Below are 18285 nucleotides of genomic sequence, written 5' to 3'. Positions count from 1 at the left end.
CACTCCTAACTAGAACTAGACTGTATCTCAGGAGGAGATCTTCAGATGCGGTTTTACAATAAAGTCTGCAAATTATTTCAGCTGAACTGAAGATGAGTGCATTAACATTAACCACTGAATCCCTTATATACTTTGTCGTACAACAAATAACGTAGCAGATCTGTTTTGCTACTTTTGAATCGTTTTGAAAATGTTCACATGTAATGACATGCCAAAATAGGGACACTAGGTTGGAAGTGGTCAAACGATTAGCACTGACTGAGCGCAATAGTAAAACAACTAGAAAAAGTGCTCCTCGGAGCACAAGTCTTCACCAGGTCAGGTAGCTTTATTAAGTTATTGTGGGCAGGCAAAGTTCAGAATTCAGTCATTATAGAGGCGAGTGGAATGTGTTAAGTTGAGAGGTTAATGTTGATGAAGTTATTGCACACTCGGACGCTGCATTCATGATTTGAGGCATTCTGTTCAAAATGAGCTGCCTCTGCAAACTTTAGACGCCAATCTAAGCCAATCAAGGTGGACAATGAAAGATTGGACAGATCCGTCTCCGATCACACCACTATAGACGTAATGTGTACCGATGGGCATGATATTTGGACAAAATTTCTAAGAGTAATATTAAAAGAAATGTTTCGTCACACAGACGGACAGACAGAGGGGGCAAAACAGACTCAGCCTTCGGCCAGGTGGAAACAATAATAAGAAACAAAGGGAGTTAAAAGAACTGAGAAAGATAGCAGTGTCTTCTTTAAGAAGTCTTCCGTTTCCTCCTGATCACACACTGTCACTAAGCGTGCATCAGGATGCAGTCCAACTAAAAAGAGAGGTAAACACGTCAGCCGATTATGTCCATTTTAAATCATATTGCTTACTTCAAGCAAGGATGCCGCTTTTAGTTCATTCTTGAATCTTGTCTATGGAAATAAGGTCTAATGCTCACTGTCTGTTTGGCATGACATCACCTTAATGACAGATTTAACGGTGGGCCAACATTCCTATTAAGCTAGGTCTTGTCTTGACAAGGACACCGCATAACAGAAAACAGAGAGGGGTGTGTGTGTGTGTGTGTGTGTGTGTGTGTGTGTGTGTGTGTGTGTGTGTGTGTGTGTGTGTGTGTGTGTGTGTGTGGGTGGTCCCTTATTTGGTCAGGCTGCTTGCTCCATGCCTTCCCTCCCCCTCCTCTTCATTCCCTGTGATTCCTCTCACCCTCGGTGACACATTTCCGTCGACCGCCTCCCCAAACCTCAGAGTTAGCAGCTTACTGCAGTCCTTTCGCACTGCCCCGGTATGATACACAAACCCAGCCGGGCAGTGTTGACTGAAGCTAAGTCAACAGCTGTGTGGCGACTAGAAATAGGCCGACCTCTCTTCACAATGCTATTTCTTTTCCTGCAGCTTCGTGACTTCCCAACGTACAAGATGATGGACTTGCTGCAATTGCATCCATTTGGCTCTATACATTTTGTTTTGTGTATACCACGGCCTTATGGTACGACTCTATATCATTTTTCTAAGCTGCGCTTTGTGAGAAAGTTGCAGAGGCATCGGAAATACCAGCACAGCAGTGGGTCAGAGGGTACACGCCTCTGTAAATCTACCACATCCTGTGAGACTATAGGGCCTAAAGGCTATATCTCTAAACTTAGTGCGATTCATATTATCAGTGAGACTCTTAGGAGCACCAGTTGTGTGGGGTAGGAACACCTCATTGCATTGAGGAGACTTGTTGCTTGTAATATTGCATTTGATCGCAAATGCAATATTACAAGCAACACGTCTGATGCTGGAGTATGTATGTACTGTATATTCAAGCTTTGCTAGTCACTTGTGTGGAGTGAAACGGCACTGGGTTCTAGTAAACAAAGAGTCTACAACATCCTGTGAACCCACCCCTAGAGAGTCAGAGATGCTAATCATAATGGTGGTGCAAACCACACAGGAGGTCAGAAATGTTAAACAGCTCTCAAAGGGTTTAAGACGACTACAAGTTTTGCCAGGTTAAGCTTATGCCAAAAAGGTGTTATGTTCCATGTACAGTATACAATATCTTGTTGGATTAAGGGCATTTTACAATGGGCCTATACCCTAGGGAGATTCATTGATAGGCCTGCTAATGTAAGGGGAGTTGTGCCTAATTGCACAAAAAAAGTAGGCCTACTAATGAAAGGGGAGTTGTGCCTAATTGCACAAAAAAAAGTAACATCAAAGAAAGGCAAAAACATTATCTTATTGTTGAGACAATAAGGCCTGCACATTGCTGATGTGGAAAGAGACTAGTGCTTATACTGTGGCTATTGAACCGTGATACACTGATTTTGTAAGACAGACAGTATACAAGTACATGGACTAAACAAGTTTGTACCAAGCTCAGAGTCAAATAAGACACTTGGGCAAAAGCGAGAAAAAAGGTCTCAGGAACCAGTCAACACAAAAACTAGACTGAAACCAGTTCAGAATGAAGTGGGACCATTTCCAGATAATTCAACCCCATAAACAGCTGTAATGATCGCCGTGTGTACCACCACATTCCTTAGAAGCCACTTGTGCTAAGGAATGTCTCATAGCTCTGGGTGTCATCCTGCAAGCAGCAACAAATTGCAGGGAACTGTCAGGAATAAGAGGCATCCGGGGGTCTTGTGGAATTGAGGAGATGTCATCATTTATGGTGTAAGAAGTAAAAACAGATGTTTGCTCCCCAGATGATGAATTATCATTATCAGTTTCAGTGCATGATATGGATTCAAAATCCTCTTACTTGGAACATTAGGACACTGTAGGGGTCATCCAATTTGAAACGAGAAGCAAATTGAATTGTGTTTAAAATCAGATTTAGTTGCGGTAGCCAGGACAAGTGAGGGTAATTCACCAGTGACAGTTGCACTTTTAATTCTATGACTAATTGCGATTAACGATTTAATTGTGTATTTATCATTGACAATTACATTTGTAAGGCTTTTAGGCTTTTAAATTGCACATGGCAATTATGACACATAACTTGAATATACAAAGAAATTACTGACATATTTGACAACTTTATACATAAAATATAACATTCATAGTGGAAATAGCCGATCTACAAGCTCACAACGCGTCGCATCGCGACGCATTGTGAGCTTGTAGATCTGCTATTTCCACAACTTTTTTAAAGTGTTGAAACTATATTAACCTTTCTCAACATGGAAACGATTATGACGATTATACAAAATAATTGCAATTACCTCAAATAATTGCGATTAGACGATTATGTAATAATTGTGACAGCCCTAGTGACAGTTGTATGAACGTAGTAGAAACTCGAGTGACCGTTAGAGAGATATCACTCACTCAACAGACGAGGAACTAAATCTTCAGTGCTGCTTCCACAACTGATAAGCAAGCAATTCTCTGGCTAAAAGAGTCAGTTCAGCACTGCAGCCACAGCATGGTGGTTCAGACGCAGAACCATGAAACACAATGAAGAATGTCAACTGGAGATTCCAATGCAGTGATAAATATTACAAGAAAAGTAATTAAAAAAAACATCAGGCAGTCTTGTAGCCTAAGTTTAGGACAAAAAGCTGATGCGTTTCAAACCCTTTCATATAGCTACATTTGACAGCATAATACCAGTAAGACTCCCTAATCAGGAGATAAGCGACCGTCAGGTCTGCAAAAATCAACCTCATGGTGGCGCTAGAAGAGGTGCATGTGAGAAATCAGGGGCGGAGGTTGTGGTTTGCCAGCCAAGGAGTGTGTGTGCAAAGTTTGGCATGGATAGGGGAGATAAGAGTAGGGTCAAAAGTGTGACGTGACGGACAGACGGAGGGACTGACTGACAGACAGCCGGTGGAGGTTTTCATTGTAACTGCGACCTGAACCAACCTCAACCACTTTGCTATCCTGTTTCAGAGACCTCAACACTCCCAGTGAGACACTCTGGGAATTTTACACGCTATACAGCTGGAGCTGCCCGTCTGACTCAACGGTTGGGAAAATCCATTGGGCCATTCATGGAATTGGAAACCATGACATAAGCTGGCAAGAAGCCATGGTATGGTGTGTGGGGTGGCTGGGGGGCATATCAGTTTCAAAAGAAGCTGTGAATCAAACATAGGAAACAGTCAGTGAGTTTAATGTGAACGTTAAACCCGCACATATCTAAGTAGCAGCTTGCATCTCAGTCCAGTCATGTAGATTTTCTATGCGTCTGCTACTTTCCGCCCCTGCATCCTTCTTTAGTACGTTCACGTAGGTAGGTAGTGATCGATGACCGCGTGTTGCCAAGTGCGCTGGCTGTGAGCTGCCGGTGATGATGACAGTGACCAGCCAAACCCCATTCTCATCATGGGAGGCCAATGCTGAATAGATAGAGCGCCCACCTGGGAAACAGAGGGTTCGACACTTGACCCCTGTCCCCAGCAGCATGAGGTTGGACACACTGCCCATTGCACTCCCTCAGTGCATGATATGGATTCAAAATCCTCTTACTTGGAACATTAGGACACTGTAGGGGTCATCCAATTTGAAACGAGAAGCAAATTGAATTGTGTTTAAAATCAGATTTAGTTGCGGTAGCCAGGACAAGTGAGGGTAATTCACCAGTGACAGTTGCACTTTTAATTCTATGACTAATTGCGATTAACGATTTAATTGTGTATTTATCATTGACAATTACATTTGTAAGGCTTTTAGGCTTTTAAATTGCACATGGCAATTATGACACATAACTTGAATATACAAAGAAATTACTGACATATTTGACAACTTTATACATAAAATATAACATTCATAGTGGAAATAGCCGATCTACAAGCTCACAACGCGTCGCATCGCGACGCATTGTGAGCTTGTAGATCTGCTATTTCCACAACTTTTTTAAAGTGTTGAAACTATATTAACCTTTCTCAACATGGAAACGATTATGACGATTATACAAAATAATTGCAATTACCTCAAATAATTGCGATTAGACGATTATGTAATAATTGTGACAGCCCTAGTGACAGTTGTATGAACGTAGTAGAAACTCGAGTGACCGTTAGAGAGATATCACTCACTCAACAGACGAGGAACTAAATCTTCAGTGCTGCTTCCACAACTGATAAGCAAGCAATTCTCTGGCTAAAAGAGTCAGTTCAGCACTGCAGCCACAGCATGGTGGTTCAGACGCAGAACCATGAAACACAATGAAGAATGTCAACTGGAGATTCCAATGCAGTGATAAATATTACAAGAAAAGTAATTAAAAAAAACATCAGGCAGTCTTGTAGCCTAAGTTTAGGACAAAAAGCTGATGCGTTTCAAACCCTTTCATATAGCTACATTTGACAGCATAATACCAGTAAGACTCCCTAATCAGGAGATAAGCGACCGTCAGGTCTGCAAAAATCAACCTCATGGTGGCGCTAGAAGAGGTGCATGTGAGAAATCAGGGGCGGAGGTTGTGGTTTGCCAGCCAAGGAGTGTGTGTGCAAAGTTTGGCATGGATAGGGGAGATAAGAGTAGGGTCAAAAGTGTGACGTGACGGACAGACGGAGGGACTGACTGACAGACAGCCGGTGGAGGTTTTCATTGTAACTGCGACCTGAACCAACCTCAACCACTTTGCTATCCTGTTTCAGAGACCTCAACACTCCCAGTGAGACACTCTGGGAATTTTACACGCTATACAGCTGGAGCTGCCCGTCTGACTCAACGGTTGGGAAAATCCATTGGGCCATTCATGGAATTGGAAACCATGACATAAGCTGGCAAGAAGCCATGGTATGGTGTGTGGGGTGGCTGGGGGGCATATCAGTTTCAAAAGAAGCTGTGAATCAAACATAGGAAACAGTCAGTGAGTTTAATGTGAACGTTAAACCCGCACATATCTAAGTAGCAGCTTGCATCTCAGTCCAGTCATGTAGATTTTCTATGCGTCTGCTACTTTCCGCCCCTGCATCCTTCTTTAGTACGTTCACGTAGGTAGGTAGTGATCGATGACCGCGTGTTGCCAAGTGCGCTGGCTGTGAGCTGCCGGTGATGATGACAGTGACCAGCCAAACCCCATTCTCATCATGGGAGGCCAATGCTGAATAGATAGAGCGCCCACCTGGGAAACAGAGGGTTCGACACTTGACCCCTGTCCCCAGCAGCATGAGGTTGGACACACTGCCCATGCCATTCAGAGCTCATGCAAGCGCTCTCCTCACTTTAAGGTCTTGCTCTGCTGACAGTGCTAAGTTGACCCACCCATGATGAGCCCAAGTATTTAAAGGCATTGATTTCTTCCAGTGCATTGCCTCCGGTTGTCATTAGAGGTGGATGGTCGAGGGGGATGCCAAGGGGTATAGGTGAAAGACCAACGCTGGCAGTGGGCACACTCCTGGGTGTAATAGTGAAGCAGAGTTCTTGCTTCCATCTGCTGATAGCCTCCTGCCTAAGTGCATAGCCCAGGACTATAATGAAGAGGAAGGCAGAGGCTGCACGGCAGATATAGATTGTGTCAGCAAGCCCTCTACAGTGCATTTCCTATCAGCCAGTCTGACCGATGATCACTACATCACTAAACTGCTGTGATCCACTACAGCTCACAAAATGTACCGGCTATACAGGGTTCCTGTAGGAGTTTCGTGCTTACATATGCAATCCCGGTGGGTGTCGTTTGGGACCCTGAGTGAGTCACAGACATTTGACCAGTCTAAATATTACAAGAGTTTAATCTTATCGATGGTTAATGACTCTCAATGAGTCGGTTATTGGTCATCGTAATGCTCAGACACATGCGCACAGACATCAAAGGGGGCTTGAGCCCCTGCCCTTTTATCAGTGTATAAAGAGTGCCCTCTCCAGAACCATGAATGCATTTTTTACTATGGTGAAAGAAATGCCAATGCCCTCTTTCCATGCCATACCTGAAGGCAGCATTCAAGAGAATTGCTTTGTCCAAACTCTCCTGAACTTGAATGCAGCGTCTAATGTTGAAAAACTATGCATACCGTAATCCAGTATTAAATTGATTATGCTTAGTTCAGTCAGTGTGGTATCAAGCACCGCAAATAGCCAACCTCCAATCTCCTGGTCTTCTATTTTCAATATTTTCACCAAAAGGCCCTTTTAAAAATGTCAGCCCCTGCCTCTCTAACATTTCTGCACGTCCCTGGTAATGCTTTACCTCTGATGTCGAACGCCGCTAAGAATTGCTGTCAGACAGTAACAGAGGACTACGAGGTAGTCAGCAACTCAGCATGACACATTGGTGGTGAGACTAATATTTAGAGTAGCGGGGATCAACTCTGCAGCACCATGGCTTTGTATGGTCAGGTCTAACAAGACGACAGGCAGACACGCTCTGCGTTTGTAAGCTCTCGCTGTCTCATATATACTACAGCCTCTAATATACAGCAGACCTTTTTTCAAGTTTTATATTAACCAAAGATTCTCTGTAAGGAGGATAACACACTGAGCTAGGAGAGGTTAATAACATAAAAATGCCCGCTGGCCTACTGGTCCAGGCGCATACCACATAAGGCATTGCCACATAGGCATTGATGCCTGATTGCGTCGCTGGTTCAATTCCCGATCTGGATGACCGTTGCTGCATGTCTCTCCCCATCTCTCCCCCCATTTCATGTCAGTTTACTGTCCTATCGAATAAAGGAATAAAAGCCTGAAAAAACTAATCTTTAAAAATAAAAAAATAAAAAGTGACCCACATGCTGATGTGAACACTTGCATGCTCTAGTGTAGTGGGGTTCAGATATAAAATGAATATTGAAAAATAGTCTACTATGATATATTCAAACTAGATCTCTACCAGCTGGACAATTTGCCATAAACTTCAACAAACAATGTTCAGCCATTAACAAGACGAAACCTAGCGTCCCTATTCTGGGCATGTTATAACATGTTATAACATGTAACTTATAATAGGTGAACATTGGGGGGAAAACAGACGAGAGATTTGGCGTTTAGGCAAAAAAGACGGGTACCAAGTATAGACCCCTGGGGGATCCCAGTCAACAAAGTAGCGAACAGTTAACCATTTGTAACATAGCTGGAAATCAATAGCCATCTCGAGACTTTTGATTACATGAAAACAATGAGGGTTGGATTAACATTCGCGGTTAATGCAAATCAGAGAGCACATAGGCTACCCCATAGTGCATATACACGTAGGAATGTTGTAAAACGTTGATTTACAGGACCAGACAAAAGGATCATCAATAATCTCAGAGACAGCTGCCGCTGGGGAGCGCCGGGGGTAACTCAAGCCGACAGTGTCTTCTTGTCATGGTCTGCTGCCTGCAGACAGGTCAGGCATTTTGATTCAATCTACAGTCTGAAGGCATGCCTTGAGGACCAGTGGCGTGCTCTCTGTTATGTAAATTCACTGGGCACATTCCACCGAGAACACAGCTAGTTGCCTTGCAAAAGAATCCGCTCCTTGTGTGATGTCCCTCCGCCCACAAACTTAAGCGCTAGAGACATTATTTTGGTCTGGTATCTGTGGTGAAACAGAGAGAGACAGAGTGCTGGGAAACCATTAGAATGTGGTCTGAGAACGCTGGACCATATTGAAATATTAAAAAAAACTAACACAAATTCCTACCGAAGTTTATTCATAAAGTAATAAAACGTGACAGAAATACAATTTGTATTCGATTTATTATTCATCTCATTTTAGTTTTAGTCTGGTGTGTATTCTGAATTGGTTCATACGTTAATGTTATGATTATGGCTGGAGTGTCCTCCTAGTCTAAAAGGACATCTGCATAATAGTATTCACATGCTGGGAATGAGAAATGTTTAGCCAAAACACTGACTGTAGACTGTTGAAATTCATTTGAAGTCAAGTGTGTTAGAATTGCAGCCTCATTTCAAATGAATAAGTACTACAGAGTTCACTGATTAAACACTTTTAGCTGCTGGTATGAATAAGAAGAAGAATAGAAGGATAGATAAATAGAACATCGGATTGCATTTTTTTTTTTTTGATAATATAAATTGAGAATTGATAGTTCATTTGGTTCACATTCACAAGATTGAGGATTTAATAATCCAAGTTATATTATATCCTAACATAACCAGGCAGGCAATGCCAGGCATATTAGCTATAACAGACCTATGCCTCAGCTATCCATGGTATCTGGTAGGTTTGGCTGGAAGACATTAACTTCTGCATCTAAAACTGTGTTGGGATTTTCCCTGATTGTGTTGGGCTCTTCCCAGAGCGTCTGTGACACTTGAAAAACAGGAGTTCAACATGGGGGCGTTCATCATCACAGACATGTCACCAATCTTTTTGTAGCGCGCGTGCGTGCGTGCGTGCGCATGTAGGAGTCCTCATCCTTCCCCTTGTCTTTAATTATTTAAAGTGGAAAACTGGAAACGTCTAAAAACAGTGCTGTTCATTGAGAAAAATAAGCAAGTTTGTTCGTCGGCCAGAATGCAGAGTAGGAGTATACGCACGTGCACGCACGTCTTATTAACCTCTATGACCTGCTGCTGAGGTCCACAAGGTTTTGAACAGACCAACTGTTTGCTCAAGGTGCAGCTAAACACAGCCGTAGTGTAGTCTGGAGAATATCAGGTAATAATTAACAACGCTCTGCTTTAGAGTTGGAAAGAGTGCAGAGTCAGACCAACACCCAATAATGTTGTTCAACATCTACAATTCACCATGATGGAGTAATAGACAACCAATAATTCACACAGGAATGATTAGTCCATTTTGATGACCATATGAATGTTTGCTCTCCCACCACTTATGCATGCTGCACGCATGAGAACACTTCATTTTGAAAGCAACCATCACAGGGTTGCCACAACAACTTTCCGTTTCATGTGAGTGGGTGCCTGGGTGGTTTCTCGGTTAACCATGCACAGAGATGTTGCACTAGACAACAAAACAATAAATGGCTGTTCCAGTAGTTTCACACTATGGTCTTTTACTTACATAAATTGAAAGCTTACACTTGTCATTTATGTGTTTAGACTCTTGAAACCCCACAAAGCTACACTGTAACTTTTTTTTTCTTAATTATTTTGATCCCACGGTTTTGTAACCCATTTTCCACCCAGTGCCAATGCCCAAGCTGTAATCCTGGGCGCTGCTCTCCCTCTGCCAACCTGGGGAGAATCCCGAACTGTCTGAGCTCATGCTTCCTTCAGTGCATAAGTACCTTCAGTACCTACTCACTGTAGGTCACTTCTTATCACCTGACAGGGGGACTTCCCCAGTAGGACGTAGTGCATGGAAGGAACATTTTATTCCAACCAGTTTTTCCCACCTCCATCAGGCACCCCAGCTGGCCAGGGGGAGCCATTATTGAGACCAGGATGACTGCATGTTTGTTGTGAGGGTACCTACCCTAGGGGACACGGGGAGAACATGCAAACTCCACACAAAAAGGCCCTACACTGCAGGGTTTCCTGCAGCACTTTACAGGCCAGGCGCCCCGCCTGGCCAGAAAACCCCCCCGCCCCCCCAAGGGTATAAAAAAAAAAAAAAAAAAAACAATTTTTTTTTTTTTTTCAAAAAAAAATTTTTGGACCTCCAACAATGTACTAGGCATGATCGCGATCGCGAAATTGCATGTTTAACCCCCATACCAACCCTATCTTTCAAACATGGCAGCCATGTTTGTTTACATTTGAAGAAAACATAAGGGCTGGTATCTCCTGAATGCCTGAACGGATTTCCAAGCTAATTTTTTTGTTTGAAAGCTGTGAAAAGCGTGTACATGCATAGTGCATCATCTGTGCACGAATTCGTACACCAGCGTGCACACTATTTTTTTAACCCTTTGGTGGCGAACCGGCAATATAAGTTATTCAATGTTGAATAAATGTGGATGATAGCATGTAGTTGTGTTTTCCGTCATCATGGGCACATTCATGTGTTTTTTATAGGGCAAAAATAAGAATTAATATTAAAAATTAAGTGAATTAATTACTCGAATTAATTAATTAATTATCAAAAAATTTCTGCGCAGGCGCTTCGCGCGTGCGCCATGAGATCCCCCCCTGGTCAAGACTTTTTCCTGCAGGAAACCCTGCACTGTAATGTTTGAGAGTGTTATTTTCAACACAGAGTATGGCAGAGTATGTCGCAACAATATACTGTAACTAACACAACTACTTGGTCTCCCTGCACTTCTATAGAGTTTCAGCACTTGCACAGGGAACCTGGGTTCGAAGCTCTGGTACGACATAAATGTTACAGAGTGCAGCATTAAATAGTCCAAACAAAGGTGTGCTGTGTTGGCTGATCTAAGTGAACGGGTGGGGGTGTAGGGGTTGATCAGGTTATGGCTCCTCCATATACCTCCAAAACCTGATCAACCCCTACACCCCCACCCGTTCACTTAGATCAGCCAACACAGGGATGCCGACAGAATCCTCGCTAAAAACCTCAGGGCAAAAATCCACTCGTCCGAGACAGTTTGCCCTCCTGGCCCCTAAGTTGTGGAATAAACTCCCTGTCGCACTTAGAACAACGGACTCACTCGCTAGCGTTCGCCGTGGACTGAAGACTCACCTTTTCAGACTCCACCTAAACCCATAGCACTACTGAAACACTCAATGACCATACATGAAGCTAGTTAGCATTTGTTTTTAGTTTTTTTTTAGTACCTTTCTTTTTTCTTTACCGATTATATTGTTGTTGTTTATTTCTAGATTGATATTCATATGCATTTGTTATATTGTTGTTGATGTTCTGACTTATTATTTTGTTATTATAGTGATGTATTATCTGCTTATTGTAAGTCGCTTTGGATTAAAAGTGTCTGCTAAATGCCTAAACTTAAACTGTAAAGGGAACTGATGTGCTCAAAAGAAGTGTTCAGAGTATGATTGGGGCTGACCCAAAAGCCGCAAAAATAGCAAATTAAGTTGTCAGTAGTGCTCCATTAATCACTTCTACATTCCACTAAAGCTCTATTGCCCTGCTTTTGTTTTCTTCTAGTAGGTTTTCATCAGAAATACCCATTTAACTCCACAAAAGCAAACTTTAAATATATTTTTATGATACAGTGCTACAGAGCTTTGTTTTTATTTTGCCGACACACTTTCTACCAATAAAAGCTAGTACCCAATTATACAAATCGTCTTCTGTACCCTGAAGGCTCGATTCAATTCTGTTTTCAATTTTGTTTAAGGCACTTTGAGTGGAAGTGATTTGTAACGTTGACACCCTAGCCTAGGAGTCCATCTGTGTTACATGTTTGCATTTAGTTGAAGTCACTCCGGATAAACATATGAGCCTGCCTTAAATGGAAATGACAGAGCATGACAGCCAATCAGAGGTCTAGATTAATCAAGGCACGTTATGTGACATAGTATCTGTGTGGAGAGCGGAGCACCACAAACATCACACAAACCACCCACATAGCCTTCCTGTGACTATGTTCAGAATACAACCACATCAACCTGATAAACAACACTGAGAAGCATCATTTTGCATTGCTCTACCCATTGCAACTATATGAGAACTCATAACGAATAGGACAATATAAAAACTGTAGCCTCTCTTTCATTTATGTTCAGTTACAGTGATTCAACAAGCCAGATTCCTAACACTGGAACAATGGATAATACATTTTAAACAAATCAACTCAAAGCTAACAAAGTTATTCATGATGAAGCACCACACCACATAGGGCTGTCACGACATTTTACATGACGATTAATTGTCACTCAAATAATTGGCGATTAACGATTTAATTGTGTTTTTGTCGTTGATAATTACATTTCTGTTTGGCTTTTAGGCTTTGAAGTTGTACATGGTAGATATGACACATAACCTAAATATACAAAGAAATTACTGACATATTTGACAACTTAGTACTTAAAAAATAACTTTGATAGTGGAAATAGCCGATCTACAAGCTCACAGCGGGTCGCGATGTGACGCGTTGTGAGCTTGTAGATCTGCTATTTCCACTATTTCGGACATTTTTCAACATTCACGATTATGACAAAATAATTGCGATAATGTCAAATAATCACGATTAGACGATTATGTAATAATTGTGACAGCCCTAACACCACAACTTCCCCAAGTAACGTCTAGTGTGAATGGGCCGTGCAGGGAAACATTCAAAACTAGAAGCAGTGCTCTTCCGAGCACAGGTCTCCACCAGGCCACACAAATCGGCCTGTTATAGCGCCACCATGAGGCTGATTTAAAAAATGTGGGGCAGAGGTTCTGAATCAGCATCCAGGGAGTGTGTGTGCTCAGTTTGGCAGCGATCGGGCCAACGGCGCCGGAGATTAGCTGGTAACAACCAGGCCACACAAATCGGCCTGTTATAGCGCCACCATGAGGCTGATTTGAAAAATGTGGGGCAGAGGTTCTAGATTGGCATCCAGGGAGTGTGTGTGCTCAGTTTGGCAGCGATCGGGCCAACGGCGACTGAGATTAGCTGCACACAAACTGCGAGGACACACGGACACACGGACACACGGACGGACGCACGGACGGACGGAGGGGAAAACATACTCTCCCTCAGCCTTCGGCTGGTGGAGACAACAAGCCCACATTGTTATTATGCTGGGTGGGTCCATAAAAATCAGATGAACTCCCTTCCCCCATCTTCCCTTCAAACGACCAGCCTGCCTGCCTGCCAGTCCCCCCACCTGCTGCTGAAAGTCACAGTCCACTTTCTGTCCATTAGCTCCCTGAGCAGCCTGGCAGGACCCTGCATCCATTTCCTTAATTAAACCAAGCCAAACCCCCGGCCCCTCTTTTCCTTAATGGCCTGTGGATGGATCAGGAAGAGGAACTCGCTTTATCTGTGAACACAACACGCTAAAAGGAAATCCAACCTAAACACAGGAATGCCCGGCTTTATCATGACTATTACTAGTCTACTTTCATGTGTTGCCATTTTGGCATAAACTGATATAGAATAGTTTTATTGTGCTATCCTGCTTCTTTTTCTTGTGCTTTTGACTGAGCCCAAGAGTCACAAGTTAAAGCATGTTTTGCTTTATTTCAGATCAATCTTTTTGCTGACTACTCCATTTTTTGTCTTTTACAGCATTTGTCAATACAGAAGAACCGCTCAAAAAGAAGCTGCAGGGTCCTAGCACCTGAGGATATTTTGGAATGCAACACCGACTTGGCAGAAACAGTATTTATTCATGTTAACTTTAAATAAATAGTATATTTCCTATGCCTCTATCATTTTGGCGTGAGTGTCGGGGGCAGACGCTGGCAAATACAAAGGGTTTAGAAAGGTTGACAAAAAACATATTTATGTGGCATGGTTATTGTGGAAAATATACCAGTGAAAGATTATATCAAAATAACTTTTAGGTAACTGTAGGTAACAGTAGGTAGTTTAGCCTTGCTCAACTTTGACAGAATCTGAACAGATGAGATGGGATGAATAATGAATTGTAACCGTTTTGTAACTTTGGGCTAAAAACGGGACATATTCTGCTCTTTGCCTGGAACTTCTCCCTAATGGGGGCTGGGAGGAGATACCCATCACCAACCATCCTCGGGGAGATGAGATAACGCATTCCCCTCCTAACCACCAGCGCCATACTCTCTGTCATTGCTGTGGTGGAATGTCTTTTTTAACACACAACTTAATTTCAACGTGCATACTTAACAAACTTAGTAAGTTAAGTATTAAGTAAGTACAATTTGAAGGCTTTTTTTGTAGTTTTGTATTTGTTATGTCCTACTCTGCAACCTACTTCTTGGCATTACACACAGGCAGACAATTTATATACGGTAGTCCTGTGTTCTTCAAACTTTCATATCTGGTTCAGGCTCCAACAAAACACAAAGGGCTGAGCTATGTATCACCAATATTCCACCACTCACTCACTCACTCTGGTCTATTACAGCCAGGCGTGTAATCCATGACTCATACTGTATGTGTCAGTGGGTGCAAAAGACATACCCTACTATTGACTACAGCAGACAACTTTGGGAGGCTGAGTCTGACCTCTCTCACTGTGCCGGACGCTCCTAGCCTACCCAGCAGCCACCATTGTTCTGACACCAAAACAATGTAACTATGGGAAGTGACTCAGTTAGGAGACTGACTTGGTAAGAGAATGTAGTAAGACGTGACATACCAAGATTATTGGACTAGTATGCAGGGGGGACAGAGGGACAACATCTCCCCCTGCCAAGGAAGTAAGCCTGGTACTGTATGTATATGGAGGTACACTGCAAACTCCTCAGTGTCAATTTACCTCAGAGCGTAAACATGGGCCCTAAATAAACACTGGGGCGCTTTTTTTTACAGTATGTGTGATCTACATGTGTTGTATACGATCAAAGAACTGCAGTATGTTCCTTGATATAGCAGCAGTTGCTATATTATTACAGGGTTGTCTATCTATAAGCACTGACAGTCTACTAATTAAACAGAGCCACTGTGGCCCCCCTATGACTAACTTAAGATGTGCGGCAAGAACTTGGCAAGCATGAGTGGAGGAGGGAGAATGCGGATTACTGTTTTCACACAGTTCAACAAATCATTCCCAGCAGCCACAGCAAAGTGAGCTGGACGGCTTGCCTGGTGCCTCTCCTTGAGCTAAGGAGAGAGACGGAGGGAGGAAGAAAGCGCACCCTCAGGCTACAGGGTTCGAAGTGGGTGAGGCTGGTATAGGCAAGACCTATCTTGTCAGGCTTTACATTCTGCACAGTGAGCTGGTCTGAATCATGGCTGTGGGGCAAGGATCAACAAAGAGCCTCTGGTTAACCATCCTGGTCTCCTCCGAGGTGTCCTGGATTTAAGATTAATCTCAACCACAGTTTATGTGGCACATGATGTGCATTTGGGCAGACAAGTTTATGTTCTGCGTGAAAATGAGTCTTCTCTAATTGGACGCCTTTCAACTTGATTCTTTTCATTAAAAGACAAGATTTAGGCTGCTTTACTGGTGAACTAGATGCTAGCTGGGAGCTCAGACTTACTGGGGACGTGAAGGAATTAAAAAGTGGGCCAAGAACTGTGCAGCATTCTCCTTTAGTTCCATGCAGCAACAACAGCATAACTCCCAAGACTTGCCTTTATGCCTTATAGCCAGGACAGGCTATCTATAATCTGGTAGATACTAAAGTCTTATCTGTCTGTGGTAGATAGATCCGTCTCAACTTCCTGCCAATGCAGAATAAGACAGGATATTCTACTAGACCCACGTGTTTTATAAGTAAAGATACTGGAATATACCTACTTACATGTCCAAGGAGAAAGGGAAAAGGTGCCATACATAGGCTATAAGAGTCTATTACGTTTAGAGTTATTTCAGGACTGAGAAGGTCTCCTACAGAAATACAATTCATACAGACAAAGCATGTACGAATTCCTCGGGGAAAGGGAAAGTCACAAAGTAGACTACTAAAGTAGCCATTATCCAAATACCTAGGCCACTGACTCTCTTTACTCGATTTATAATGATTTCAAATGATTGCAGCTCATCTGTTTTGGCTGAAAACTTTCAAACCCCAGTCAGTGTGTCCAAAAGAAAAACGTACTTTCGCAACAACCAAGTTATCTGATCGCGAAACAACTAGATTAGAAGAAACAATGCTGTAATCGTTCCATTCCATGTTGAAAAGACCTTTTATACTGGCCCTCCGGTCATAAAAACAGGGCGAAGGCCTAGTTTTCCTTCAGAAGAACCAACAAAGGAGGGTTTCAAACTTCAGGAGAGAAAACAAGCACGTTTTTACAAAACAGACACCAAGTTTTATAACAAAACATTATCGACAGGCGACAGCTATATTGAGGAGAGAACTGACAAAAGTAGCCTAACAGTCGGACATAAAGTATCCACACCAGTGGTGTAAAGTAACAAAGTAGCCTACCTGTACTCAAGTACTGTACGTAAGTAGAATTTTGAGGTATTTGTACTTTACTTGAGAATTTCCAATACTTTTACTTCTACTCCACTATCATCTCGGATCGAAAAAATATACATTTACTCGACAACAGTTATTTGAAAACTTTAGTTACTAGTTAGCCTACTGTGCAGATATAAATGACTGTCTATGCCTCTTACAAAACATTCATTAATCCACTTTAGCCCTATTTCATACCTAGACTATTTAGAAAATAACCGATCAACAGCTTGTAGAACTTCTATTTTTAGTACATTTACTTTTGGTGCTTCAAGTAGCCTATATTTTAATGCCAATACTTTTGTACTTTTACTCAAGTACATTTTGAAATCCGGACGTTTACTTGTAACCGAGTGTTTTTGTACATTGCAGTATTGATACTTTTACTTAAAAAACGTGAGTATTTTTTCCACCACTGAGTAGCCTATCCACACCCAAAGATGCAGTCATCATCCTCTCTCTCTTTGTCGTTCTCGTTGTGTGAGAGTCCCGAATGGAATGGCCGTGGAACATGGTGGGAGCAGTTTATACATGTTATCATTATTAATCACTGCCCACACAGATCAAACAACTTACCTTAGTGGTGTATCCAGAGGTAGTGTTTGATCTCTGGATTCACTGTAACATCTGCGGCAACAAAGTATCCGTCCTTTAAAACAAAAAACGGACGATCAAAAACTGTGTTGTTGAGGAGTGGGGTCCACCGTTCCGTTGATCCTTGGATGTAGCCTTTAAAAAACGGGAAAATCTCTCCAAAGTCTCTCGCGTACGTTGTCCGTTTAAATCAACGTCTCTATGCCAATAAAAGCAGGGTTGTACAAAAGTTTAAAAAAAATCACGGGATAAAAGGGAGCAAAGAGCCCTGCTCTGCTCGCCCTGGACACGTTACAGTTACAGTCAGTCCTGAGTGGGGAAATCGTTTTTCCCCTTCAAGCCGCTATAATAGAACAAGCTCTCCTTAGTCCCGCCCATACAGGAAGTGACGTAGGAGGCAAGCACTGAGCACATTGGGGGGCATTGATTGAACCAACCATGAACCCAGCCTCAACCTCAACCCCCATACCACACATACCCCCCCATGCTAGTGTGTTGTTGACCCAGTTCTCACACACACACACACACACACACACACACACACACACACACACACACACACACACACACACACACTAGTCTATGCATGCACACATCACATACCTGTTTACACAAAGTCTCCTCGCTGCATGCAGACATAGGCCTACAAGCCCAATACACTACAGTCCCGTTATTTTTCATCTCCAGTAAATGTCATTGTCTAATTCAACCACAAACAAAACACAAACACATACACACAACATTGACAGGACCGTACCTATGTTCCCCAGCCAGGTTACCCCCACAACAAAGGTTCTTTACCAAAAAAGGTCCTATGTTCCCCAGGTTCTATGTTCCCCACTTACCCCCACAAAAAA

The 18285-nt window shown here is 42.6% G+C and overlaps 1 protein-coding gene across 1 annotated transcript in view; it reads right to left on the bottom strand.

The window, feature by feature from the left end:
* Positions 1–17725, bottom strand: part of LOC308285960 (integrin beta-1-like) — a 32499-nt gene extending 14774 nt beyond the window's left edge. The window contains exon 1 of the mRNA XM_080726907.1: positions 17411–17725. The gene's annotated coding sequence lies outside the window, so the exon portion shown is untranslated. The remainder of the gene's footprint in view (positions 1–17410) is intronic.
* Between the last annotated feature and the right edge of the window lie 560 nt (positions 17726–18285).

This window comes from Nannobrachium achirus (assembly GCF_963921795.1).
Source record: "Nannobrachium achirus genome assembly, chromosome: 5".
Lineage (NCBI taxonomy): Eukaryota > Metazoa > Chordata > Actinopteri > Myctophiformes > Myctophidae > Nannobrachium > Nannobrachium achirus.
This window is presented reverse-complemented; position numbering and strand designations above follow the sequence as displayed.